This window comes from Bacillus rossius, chromosome 15 (assembly GCF_032445375.1).
Source record: "Bacillus rossius redtenbacheri isolate Brsri chromosome 15, Brsri_v3, whole genome shotgun sequence".
Lineage (NCBI taxonomy): Eukaryota > Metazoa > Arthropoda > Insecta > Phasmatodea > Bacillidae > Bacillus > Bacillus rossius.
The window spans coordinates 11,003,885-11,017,688 of record NC_086342.1 but is presented as its reverse complement, the minus strand read 5'-3'; positions in this window follow the sequence as shown (position 1 = coordinate 11,017,688).

Below are 13,804 nucleotides of genomic sequence, written 5' to 3'. Positions count from 1 at the left end.
TGGAACCTAAACGGGATATAAAACATGGTATGGCAGAGGTAAACTACTTACTGTCCCATTCTCTCTCACTCTCTCTCTCTCTCTCTCTCTCTCTCTCTCTCTCAACAGAGTTAACTTTCTCTCCGGGTCTTTGTTCTTCTCGTCCAGCCAACAGCACTCTGAGCGAGCGTAAGATACACCCCTTACCATCTCTCTTCCGTATTAATAACGCAGTGGGTTCCTTTCTGTGTAATCCCCTGGGTAAATTAACTCCCCTTGTTAGCTGTGCCAGGCGGGGAGGAGTTGGGGTTATCTTAACCACATTCACGGCGAACCTCCTCCGAAGGTATCGAGGTACTGCTGCATATTCAATCTCCCCGCTAAGAGCATTGCGCGCCTAAGTGCAGCCTGGGGGGTTGGGGGGTTGGGGGGTTGGGGGGTTGCGACAACGATAGCTACGCCGCTGCCTCGCCGCCACTTTAGAACATCCGAGCTGAATATTAGCAAACGCACTCTTTTTTTTATTTTTCTAGCCACATTGCAACTTTTTTTTTTTACACGGCACTCGGCTTAAATAACTCAAGATTGTTCGTACACAATAAAAAAAATTGCTCGCTTTGCCATGAAATATTTTTCGTTACGACAAAACGAATTATTATTATTTTTTTAAAAATGAATCATATTGAAAGTGAGTTTGCTAAAAAAAATTGATGTTTTGTGTGTATTATTCTACGTGCATTGTAAAAACAACCTTGCATTGTCGGGATAAGATAGTAGGCTACGACAAGTATCTTACTGGGTAAGTTTGCGATTGTTTCTTTAAATGAAACTTTATTTCAACAAAGAAAATTATGTGTTAAACAAAATATAAAGAAATATAATTTTTTTGGTCAAAATCAAGAATAAAATAAATCAAATAGCCATTATATAGTTAATAAATATGAAATGGGATAACGTAATGGAAAATGAATTATGAATTGGAAAAATGTTGTCACTGAATAAAACTTATTCGAGAGCATCATAATGACAATATCTCTAGTTTTGAGTAGTTATTATTTCCAATTAGGGGTGTTTCTTCCCTGCCCCCCGCAGTAGCAATCGTGGCACGCCACTGCCCCTGATTCCGGCCTCGGATGACCCCCTCGCACATCCGGTGACTGCCCTATGCACTCGGCACGCCTGCACCGGGTAATCCGATTGGCTGCGGCAACTAGCCCGGAGGTGATGAGGTTCCGCCGCCGACCAGCCAATGGGGGGGGGGGGGGGGGGTTGCGCGGTGCCGATGACGTCATCCCGCGGGCAAACTACTAATTTCCCCAACACACACACACACCCTCCCTCCACCAAAACCACTTTTGCAGCTTCTCGCCAAATCCGAAACCAACCTTCCACCCCCTTCATCCTCGGTCAACGTGGGGTTCGAGCCCGAAGGAAATTAGCTCGTCGTATCGACGACCGCCTACTGGGGATGCGTTCTTTTGATATCGGCCCCGGAAAAAGTAAACTATCCCCCTCCTCTCCCCACCACCAATTCCCCAAACACGAGTTGTTTGTACCGTGGGATGGCTGCGGGAATGGATTCTCAATCACACACACACACTTCAAACACTCCGCTTCCTCAGAGGTAACGAAAAACCACGTGGAGGTTCCGTATCCACGGCTCTTTGAAACATTTCTTTTTCATGTACATCAGTTTCGAATGGTTGGGCTAGTGGTCAGAGTTCTTTGTGTGGTTGCTCAAAGGAGTGAGTATACATATATATTTTTTGCTCGTATGGAATCAGTTTCCTTTCCGCATTTACAACCTGATGTTGTGCTGACAAACAAACGGCCTATCAAATACACAAGAGACTGATACAAGTAATAATAGTAATAATCGAAAACTCCAAAATTTCCTTGTGAAAACCTGACGTTGCTGTCAAGTCGTCCGATAGATTTCAGACGGAAATGAAGCCGAAAAGAAGTTGAAGAGTTCCGAAATCACCTTCATCAATGCATCACTGCTACTGACCACCATCTTCCTGATGTGCTCTTAAGTACTTGATCAAAATATGGGGATGTATTCTGATTCCAATAAAATAAACCTCATCTCTGTAATTGGCTCCTTTTTTTTAATATCCTTTCAAAACCGATACACACATTTTGCCCCATCCTGTACCTTTCGTAGATTACACAGAAATTCCTATCGCCATCAATATTTACAAATCCGTGTAACATTATTGTGTTCGGGCGATTAATGTAAAGTTTTTATGGAAACAATGAAATACCAAATGAAAAAAAAAAGTATTTTCATTGTCAAAATAATTCTCTAATTGAACATAATTAATTATTATTGCCAATTTATAGGCTTTGTATGGTGCAAGTAACTATGTGATGTCGAATCATAGATATATGTGCAGAAACTACTGTCATTTAGTCAAATTTAAATAGTATTTTACATTTGGTGAACTGCGGTATGAGAGGTCACATTAAATTACTTACCAAATACTAGTAATATTTCTTGCAACTGTTTCACCTGCAGTTTCATTACCTCTAAACCATTCCAAACTAAATTTATGTTTGTATATCCATTTTATCGAGCCCATACAACCAGGAATTAATTAGACGCTGATGCATAAAATAAAGCGATGAAATAACTCGTTCGAGGTCGTTGATGGGCAAAATTGTTAAAATGGTTTTGATAAGGTAAGTTTTTTTTAATGGATTAAATAACAACAACTACCTTCATATCTCAAATTTTGCATCCATTTAAAGTTTTTTAATGCCAACCTCCTTAGAGAAATGCCAAACTTTTGAAAAGTATTTTAATAACACTGATGCATTGAATAGAAAACATTAAACATTTTGGCTGCAAGGAATATTTGGACATTTTTGACGTTTCAGAATGTTGCACAGTGTTTCCATAATGATCAAAAATAAATGTCCCACTCAATTCATTTTAGTGGTTTTGCATCCGCCATAGTTAAGAGCTGAGAGGTTACTTCGCTCAAAGAAAAAAAATCTGTATTTTAAAAAAAGATCCATTTGGAAACCAGTTGCCAAGAAATAGTTTGTAATACTACAAGAAAGATCTTGTAACTTTGTACATTACATGGCTACGATTATTTTTGCATACATACAATACGTTTTTTGAGATTATACTGAGTATTTCCTACGAAAATTGGCTCATAATTTTATATTTTAGTTGGTGCTTCACCAAGCATATAATTTTTTTTTAAAATATGGGAAAGATAATCCAATTTTGTTTTAATTTTGCTTATTAATGTGCGCAGTTTCCCGGGTAAGATTCCGAAACCAGTGTAAATAGCGAACACAATTTTTTAACAGTGCTACAGTTGTTTTCATGTAAATGCAAAAATTTACAAATGTGTATAATTTTACATTAATAATTCTGTTCCGTTTACAAAAAAATAAATTGTTACAGTGTTGTCCGTTCGAATGCAGACACAATCTCTTGGCCGAAAAGACAAGGGGGGGGAGGGAAAGGGTTCAGCGAGAAATTAAAGAAGGGGGGGGGGATGAAAGTGGCTGGACCACAGCAGGCAGAACAAGTCTCTCGGAAGCTGCCAGGGGGTTGGGAGGGGGTGGGGGGCAGACAAATATATCCCTGGTGGAGTCCCGTAGGTGTTTCCAAACCGCCAGCCCGCCTGGCAGTTCCACCAGGAGTTGCAAGACGAGGAACTTGAGCACAGGAATAAACTGCGTTTCTGGGCGGGCGAAATGTTTTCCGCGAAACTGCGCGAGAAGGTTGGCGATTGGGGGGGGGGGGGGGGTTGGAGAAAGAACCCAAAAACCGCTGGCGGCGGGGATGAGCTGGCAAGTTGCGAGAGAAGCGAGACTGTGGGAGAATAACAAAATTAAAAAAAAAAATGGTTAGGAAAGAGAAGAATAAATTTTCCTCGACTTCGTATAGAGTAAATGCGTTTCCCTGGCCGCTTTAATGAACGCCGCTGGTAGGCGCCTTTTTAAAAACTAATTTTAACACCCATCCTAAAAATTTTCAAAAAAAAAATTCATAACTGCCCCGTGCGTGAATGCTCTGTCTCACACGCTAGGTTTATTTATTCCGTTTCCTCTTCACAACTTATTTTTTTTTTAACTTTTTTTTTTTCCAAAGTTTATAACTTGATACATTCCCTGCATTTGAAGTTTTGCCACAAATATAATATATCAAACAGATATCTCCTAAGTATAATATAATGTTGCACAAGTGATGATAACTAAGAAAACTTGCGCACCCTTTTGCACCCATGATATTACAATAGGCAAACCTGTCGAAAATATTTGTGGCAGCCCCCCACAAATGATTAATTGATTCGGAGGTTTCCAAGTCAATAATTTGAAATAGCCTTAAATTAAAAATATATATATAATAAACAGAAACATTTGTGCTTGTAATTATGTACTCGCGTTGGAAATTATACTTTATTTTGCATGTAAACAATAAATATAATTGAAATCATAAAAGGACTATAGTGATATCATGAATACGGTTGATAAAGTATAAATTTAATCAAATTTAAAAAAAATTAATAAATATTCAATATTTATATTAACATAAACATGTGTGTAAAATTAATAGTTTAATAAAATAAACGTGATAAATTTTAATTTGCAATGAAAATAAATAAATGTACTCAATATTTGTTTTAATTTATAGATTTTAATTACTTATTTAAAAAATAATTTAATCATTACTAATATTACAAATGCAAAAGTGTGTTTGTTGGATAGTACTTTCACGCAGAATGTGATTTTTAAACTGCTCGATGAATCCCATTTGTATCTGTTTAAAGAAATAATTTAAGAATGCGATGGGGACGGACGGGGGTTCTGTTTCTCGTTTTCCGTTTTTAAAATGTTTTTTTAGCAGTGTGAAATGTTAGAAATTTTTATTTTAAATTTACGAAGAACGCTGATTCCAAATTATCCAGGTATCTTCGTAAATGCACTGTTATATTCGTAAATTTATGGTACTAAAATCACTTACTTTGGAAATGAATCTACAAAGAATATTCTTGGCATAAAAGCAAGACATTCAAAAACTGATTTGGATACTAAAAAAAAACCACAAATTTTTATTCTAAGTGTGTATTTGCCCAGTTTCTATCGAAAAATAGAACTCGGAAGACGAGATTCGTTTTTTTTTTTTACGAAGCTGGAATTATCTGAAATTACGAATAACTCTTCGTTTATTTCAGGCCAAATATTCTGAAAAAGACTATAAATTTACTGTTATTTCAAAAATTGTGAAAATAGCTAAAAACGCGTGATTTCGGAGTAATCTTTAGACACAATAAACCTAATACAGATTTTTTTTTTTTTTTTTTAAACACTAAGGCCTCCATTTCACTGCTATAGTTGTCCTGTGCATGACGAGAAGGCTGCACGGCAGTTCAGAGCCTTGCGCTTAGAGGCGATACCGCGCTAGAAGCACCAGCGACAGTCGCACTTATCATCCCGCCTCACGAACACAAATACTGCCTTGACGAGGCGGGACCCTTAATTACATATTACCCAGACGCTTAATGTTTTTTTCTTGAATACTGTAACCGCCCTGTTGCTTTACTCCAGCAACACCGCGGTCAACAATCTGTCCTCACACTCTTGCCCCAAGGAGGGTCAAACTTCACGCGGGTGGCACGATCCCACCGCACGCGACTGTACAAAATATAGTTCCCCTTTATATTCCGCAAGTGTGAGATGCTTTAAAACAAACAATGTAAGGGCACGATTCAAATTCTTTAATTCTTTCATGGCTGTTACTGAGTAGCATGATTCAAACTTACTCCTAAGAACATTAAACTATAACTCTATATTTACATTTTACATTAAATTCACTTGATTGGCCAAACATAATATTAAATGAAAGGTCCTTGAGTCTGTATAGTTCCTGTGCGCGAACTTTTGAGATATTATGCATGAACTCGTTTGTTGTCTGTCTCGAGCAATCACGGACTAAGTGGGTAAGGTTGCACCGCTCGTAAAAACATCCAAAAGAAAGTACGTCCAGTTCAAAAGTAGTAAGACACGGGCGGGCCCCTTCTGGCAACAAGGTGTATGTGCGTCGACTCCTTACTTTATATGCGTTGACTGGGCCCAGCTGGTCGTCCACGCGGGTCGCGGCCGCCAGCTCTCGCCGGCCCATGTTGCTGTCGTCGCTGGCTCGCAAGTCCCGCCTCACAGGCTCGCGCGCCACAGCTCTGCGCGTCACTCCGCCACGTCATCGTCGTGCACCTTCGACCGTCCTCGGGATTGCTCGGAACACCCAATTCCCACTCAACACTTGGTAGAGGCGAAAAGAAAAACAGCTTTCACTAGGCTCATGGCCCTCTACCCCGTCATGAGCAGACGTTTAGGTAGCTCTGTTAAAAACGGAATAATAATTTATAACGCACTAATAAAACCAATAATCACGTATGCAGCGCCGGTGTGGGCAACAGCAGCGGAATCTCACTTAATCAAGCTGCAGAGAATTCAGAATAAGAGTATTCGTATTGCGACAGATGCGCCTGTGTATTGCCCCGTAAGGGCTATGCACAGAGAGCTCAAACTCGAACTTTTAAAACATTATTATTTCCGAACTGCGCAAAAATTCTATGATAAATGTGCCATAAGCAGAAACCCATATATTTCATCACTGGGCGAACAAGATCCAGAGTTGCATGGAAAATATAAAATGCCAAATTCAATCTTGGCTCACAGACCTCCGTAGTGTGCTGTGGCTGGCTGAGCGACCGGCCAATCAGTCTCCCGCGAGTTGAAACTTAAATTATAGACATTAATGAAATAATTTGCTAATTCAAAATGGTCCGAAGCACGCAGGTGTAGGTTTGACTCCCGGGAGTTCACTGCCTGTGCTGTTAGGGCTGACTCCCTATGTCCGATGGGCATGGCCCGCCTGGCAGGCTTCACCTCCAGTGCCGGTTGTGTTTCTGAAAGGCATGGGATTTTGAATTGCAAGCTTGCAACAAATACCAAAATGCGAATAGGTGTTGACTTAATTCACCTGTAACTTTATACACCGACAGTTCCTCTATATTTAACTAGTAGTATAGTAGTATATATTAGAGATTTGTAAATTAGTAATAAGTCCTAGATACTAAGTAATAGTCATAAAAAATATAGGTATATTTCGAAATTAATAATTTAAAAAAAATAAAATAAAATAAATAAAATAAAAATGATAAAAAATAATATTTATAGTTATTATTGTAGTTTCATCTTAAGCACTGCACGCCCATCCATGAGTTGGGTGTTTGCATATTTCGTAACGAAATGCCTAGTTTGTAAGTCATTTATCTGTTTTCTGTCTTAGTTTCTTAGTTTTTTAGGTGCTGACTGGCGGCGGAGTGAGTGGTCAGTGCAACCACTCACCACCAGGGGCGCTTGCGTCCCTGGTCACTAAATCCAGTACTGGAAAATTAGCAAAGCGGACCACGAGTCCAAGTGCCCAACCCCCGCATGGTAGACTCTTTTCTACTCTGTCCAACACTTCATCCAGACCATCCTCTGTCTCCTGTAAATTCCTACACGTAATGCATGCCAATTTTCATCCCGCATGAATGTCCCCAGGGTTTTCCCTGTGTCTATGCAGGTTTTACCTGGGCCTAACCTATCTCTAGTTATAGTCTAGATTTAAGAGTGAGGGGAGTTAGTCATGGCGCCAATCGCTGCCATGGCTGGCCAATCCCCTCCTAGCACATGATGCATGCGACCCTCTCCTTGCATGGCTAATCCCAGCATGACTAGGCGTATAGGCTTCGGCCTGAGACGCACCTAGGTCCCTCCCTAACCCGGACCCCTCCAAAAATACACTTAGTTTTAGTTAGGTTAGGAAAAAAAAAAAAAATCAACACTTGGCTGACGAGTGAAGTCGCCCGCCCCTGGGGGCGCATGCGCCCCTGGTTTATAACAACCCAGGAGTTCCCAAACTTTAAATGCGGGCCGCAAGGCCCAAGCACCCAACTCCAGCATGGTTGATTTTTCAGCCCCTCCAACTCTTCTTACCTGGACCCTTCTTCCCTCTTGTCCAGTAGTTACCTGCTTGCTTAATGCATGTCATTTGATCCCCGCATGACCCGGCCCAGGGTTTTCCTTGTGTCTATGCAGGTTTTACCTGGGTCACATTAGCTAGCTTTGAAGCTAGGCGACCAATGGGGCGTCAGTCATGGCGCCAATCGCAGCCATGGCTGGCCAGTAAACCCCAATAGCACACGATGCACGCGCCCTTGTCCTGCATGGTTAAAAACCCGCATGGTAGAGTGTATAGGCTTCGGCCTGAAACACACTTAGGTCCTCCCCTAACCTGGACCCTCCCCTACACACTTAGATTAATTTAGGCTAGGAAAAAAAATCAACACTTGGCGTCCACTTAGCAAAACGATTTCAGTTTCATTTTAGCATCTTAAAGAAATGACTTTAACAAAAATGGTCAAAACCAATAAAAATTAATATTTTCTAATTAAAAAGATTAATTAAAAAGAAGCTAACTAAACAATGAAGAAAGTTACCGGCACCGGTAACAATACTTTCTGTAATATCTGCAACAAAACAGCTGCTGAGCTACAATTTCAAATTGCGCATACCAGCCGTGGGGAAACACTTGTGATATTTTCTTTTGTGATGAATCTTCAGTCGAATTCCGTCGGTCGATTTCAAACACATACTGTTAAATTTTTTAAAACATCAGAAATATTCATGTAATCTTACACGTATTTGTACATTAACATGAAAACAACTGTATCGCTACAAAATAGTGTGCGGATAAATACTGGGTTCCGGGCATTTATGCTTTGTACCGATCCCTGAATAGCTTTCCAGTATTAACTGCGCATATTAATAAGCGTAATAAAAAAAATAGACGAGTATTCGATTATTTTTTCCAATGATTAAAAAAAAACTTGGTTGAACCAAATAAATTATAAAATTATGCACCAATTTTTCAAAATAATAACTCAGTATTATTACGGGGGGAAAAAGGTGTTATTTCATGTGTGCAAAAAAAACCGTCAGCCATGTGTTGTACGATAATTCTTGTATTATTACATATTACTTCTGGGCAACCGGTTTCCAAATGAATCTTTTGTAGAAGCGACATCTTTTTGCGTACTATCTTATCTATCTAATTCCTGGACTAGACCCTTAACACCTCGCATGCTTAAAGAGAGCTGTGCAACATATAACCTAAGGTTGTTTAAGGGTGTTCCCTGCAGACATTACCCCACTAAGCGTGTGTGTGCTTTTTTTGCTCCACCGGGCGATCGCCGAGAAGGTAAAGTAGCAGCGGTCGTTAATTCCACTTTGAAACTGTTCCTCCTTCATAGCGCGCCGTAAAGCTTGTTTTATTTTATTTGAAAAGACGACATAAACAAACGGGCGGCAGAAGGAAAAAGCACTTCATCCCTGTACCGCCCACTTTGGCGATACACTGTTAAAAAAGTCACCTTCAATTTACGAAAGAACGCTGGTTAAAATTTCTCCAGGGTAACACATTGAGAACATGACGGCATCAGCTGGTGTCAAATGTTGTACTCCTGGACAGCACAGATAACTCCGTGGAAGAAAGGTAGCCAGAAGAAAAAAATACAGCACAGACAAACACAGTCAATGACAAGAAAGTTGCGACAAGAACAGTTAAGTACAGAAAGACAACCGACCTGGATACGGATTACGGCTGACTTCGCGAGTTTACAGACACTAAGTTCACTCACTTCGAACATACATGAATCCCAAAGAATATTCTTGGTATGTTGACAAAACTTTAAGATACTGGTTTAGTCTACAGAAAGAACACTATTTTGTCCATGTGCTCTTTTACCAATTTTTAGAACGAAACACACAACTCTGAAGTTGAAATACGGACTAGTTTCCACGAAGATTCAGCTATACGAAATCACGAAGAATTCTCCGTTTATTTCAAGTCATTTCTTCATTGAAATGTCCGTAAATGTACTTTAGTTTCTAACAGTGTACAAAGATGATAGCCTTGCCCATCTTCGTCTGAAACCTCCTTGAAAATAAGAGAGAAAACGAATGAAGGTCGTGGATGTAAAGGCCGCGAATTGCTCGCACGTTAAAAAAATTAAACTTCGAAAAAATAACCCAAAAAGTAAAATCGTTTGGGCTAAAAATCCCCCGGATGAAACTGCTATAACTACTATACTATAACAGCTATACTTCTATAACAGCTGTCGGGCAGTAAGTATTTTTATAAGCACTTAAATGGTGCTTTTGATGTGTCAGATAAGTACGCAGTAGCGAGAATTAGGATAAGGTAAAGAGCACACAATAACACTTCTTAGAAATCTCTAAAAGGGGCGATAAACTCCGGGTTTTTCGTCCCATAAAATTTAATCTTTTTGAATCCATAATCGTTAAGGAATTTCGCATATTTTTTGTGCGAAGCTGAGTGTCAATTGCGCGTAAAGTTGGCATTCGCTGGCGTAGGGAATATGTGCATCGCCTCTACGTATGACGCTCTGGAATTCACGTCATTTTTTTTCGTGCAGTATGCAACTATGGGATGCTCAGCTTTGGTTCCATCACCCCTAAAGTCAATCTCATTCTTAGATTGCAGTATAGAGCCAATGGCACCCTCAGTTGCCAGAGTAATACTGCCCAGCTCATTAAAATTAACATTATTATTTCAAATACTCTTGATAATTATACTGACGTGACAACGTCTAATAAATCAACGAACACCGGCTGCACGCACGAAAAAGTGTCCCGTTACGCACACTGTCCCGTTACGCTGTGTCCCGTTACGCTCATTGTACGCTTGCGCCGCATCTATATCTCTTCCACTAGATTGGAACAACCATCGATTTGACTTTTTCGAGGCGCATTAAACTTGAAACACTCCCATTCGTTTTCTACTTTTCCTATCATCGTCCTATCCTTAACAGAATAACACAGATTGAAAGAAGTTAAATAGCAAACATGTATAAAAGTTATAGTTAAAATAATCTCTTCGTTAAAGTAATAAACATATTTGAATTAATGACTGCAAATAAAAGTAAATTTATCAATTAAATTGTAACTTCATTTCACTCCTTCTTTGTATCCATATAAAATAATGATAATTCAATAAAAATGATTCAATTTTATTCATAAAAGTATGCAATCATTGCATCAAAGTTTTGTTAAACTATCATCCGTAAACCGACTTTACAGACAACCAATGTTTTATATTTTAAATTTCACCAGTTTGTTGATTTTTTAAGACCATAAAATTGTGCATATTGATAGTTTTTACAGTTTTATATGCACATAATGAAAGAAAAAATTATCAATTCTTAACACCAATTATTAATTTAAAGGAGAAACTATGTGTAGCAGACGGTCTCTATTAAAACCAAGGCATTTCGTTTATTAATTTATATGGTCGAACAGAGCTCAAATCTTTTATATTGAATTATATATTTTTTTAAATTTAATTACTAAGATGGTTGAAACAAAGATGGTCATTATGATAAAATTTTCTTAGAAAAGAGATGGCGATCTTAATGAAATGTAGCAAGAAATTTTAATTCCAAAAATCTCATTCCAAATTTTACTCTTTAAAAACAATTTTTTTCCTTTGATACACTTAAATAAAACATATATATTTTTTAATTATAAAGTTGTGTCTTAAATATTGTGGTCTTTGCGTGTATTAGGCAACAGAGCACGCTTAAAGAAGGACGTCGCTAATTGCAGATATTGTGCATTGGAAGGAGAGAGTTAGAGAGAGTAAATGCCCATTAAAATGCATACTGCGACCTAAGGATGAGACGAGCTATAGTAATAAAAAAAGAAAGTGATCCTTCCTGCTCCCGTCGCAAAATGCCTGTCAAATTTCTCCACGTTGTGTCTCGACGGGCGGCAGATATTGCGGTGACTCCGAAGGCCTTCCAATATCGCTCGTCCTGAAAAACATCCCCCACCCCTCAAGCTGACCCTTGTCCGGCAAGGAGGTGGGGGGGGGGGTATTTTATTACGGCCATCCGTCCCTTCCGACACGTCTACCAGCGAACGACGTCGCTCCTTTGAAATTCCAGGCAGTGATCGACACGGCCCTGCGGGCGCGGCTGGACTTCGGTAAATTTCCAAAGTCGCGGCTTTTCCCGCAAACATAAAATAAAAATTAAGAAAACACAATTTTGCAACAACTAAAGACGTTCCTGTGCTTATCCTGAAGACAGCGTTAATAAATTCCCACTACTTTGTAACCTTTCCCCTCTTCTTTATGTTTTACTCCGACTGGTAAAGCTTCCTTAACTGTGTCGTCGTTCCCTAGGCAAACAGTTTTATGATCCCTGTTCCCCGGGTAGCATCGGGCGCGCGCTTAGGCGACGCGTAGACGTCATCATGTACGTAGTGCGGGAGCACACGTAACAACTTCATAGAAATCGCAGGTTTTTAGCTCACGTTTCAATACCTGTGCATTGTCGCTGAAGCCGTCATTAATTGTTCACCCGCGTCGGTTTGTGTGTTTGTTCTGATGAACTTTATTCATATAGATATTGTGAATGTTCGATTAGTTAAGGTTAGCTAAATTTAAAAAAAAAACAATACTTTCGAATATTGTGGACGTTTGGTTTGGTTAGTATAGCTACATTAAAAATACTACAAAATATTTCTTATTGTTGCTTAGGAATTACAAATTTAAGATGTAGCTGTCATGACCCAATCTACTGTTCACATGATTTCACAGTATTTTTTTACGTCGCTAAAGTAACCTATGAATCGTTCGTTATTAAGTGATTCATACCTCTACTTCAAATTAAATGTAAAAAAAAACTTTTTTATATCAATGCCATTTTGACAAACAACGAGAAAACAGAAAATAGAAACATTAACATTCCCCTACAACTGCAATACGCCGTCATATTAACAACTTTTATTATAACACAATACCTCCGTTGACTAAAGTACCTACTTCAAAAAGAGCACAGAAACCCGAGTAAGTAAATAATAAATGGCGACGGCACCATCCATGCATAGGTATTGTAATGCAAGTTGAAAGTATGATTTCTCAATAACTATTACGTATTTATTAACGCTGTTTTAAATGTTAGTTACCGAAAAGTTTCTAGTTTTAAAAAAAAATTATTTTCTTAATTTCATTTTAAATTTGCGAAAAAGCCGCGACGTAAGATATTTACCTTTAGCTCGTCCGCAATGAGTCATCAGTTACTCGCTGATGACTCCTCCTTGTACGACTGCACACAGAAAAAAAAAATATTTCTGTACTTTCACAAAAGATTACTGCGGACACCAGTTGTCAAGATATAGGTTATAATGCTACAAGAAAATATTGTTACAATGTACAACAAATATCTATCGTTATTTTTGCATATATGAAACACATTCGGCGAGATAGTACTGAGTATTTCTTACAAAAATTAGTTCATAATTTAATATTTTATTTAATATTTAATTCACGCATAATTATTTAAACCATGAAGAAGATTATAGAATATTCAATTATTTTATTTTATTTTGTTTTATCATTCTTGTTAATGTGTGCAGTTAATATTTGAAAGCCAATCAGGGAACGGTTTACAATCAATTTAAATATTGAAGGAAAAAGGACAACACAAAGCATAAATGCTCGGGTAAGAATCCGAACCCAGTATCACTGCGAACACTATTATGTGGTGATACAGGTGTTTCCATTTAAATTTACAACTATCTATAATTTGACACGTATTTTTTTGTTATATTTACGAAAAATAAATTAAATTGCATCAGTTTAGTTACATTTCAATAATTATTTTCCCCATTTAACTCTGACGTGTCTGATTACTAAAGCATCATTTATATAAGTCTTTTGGATTTA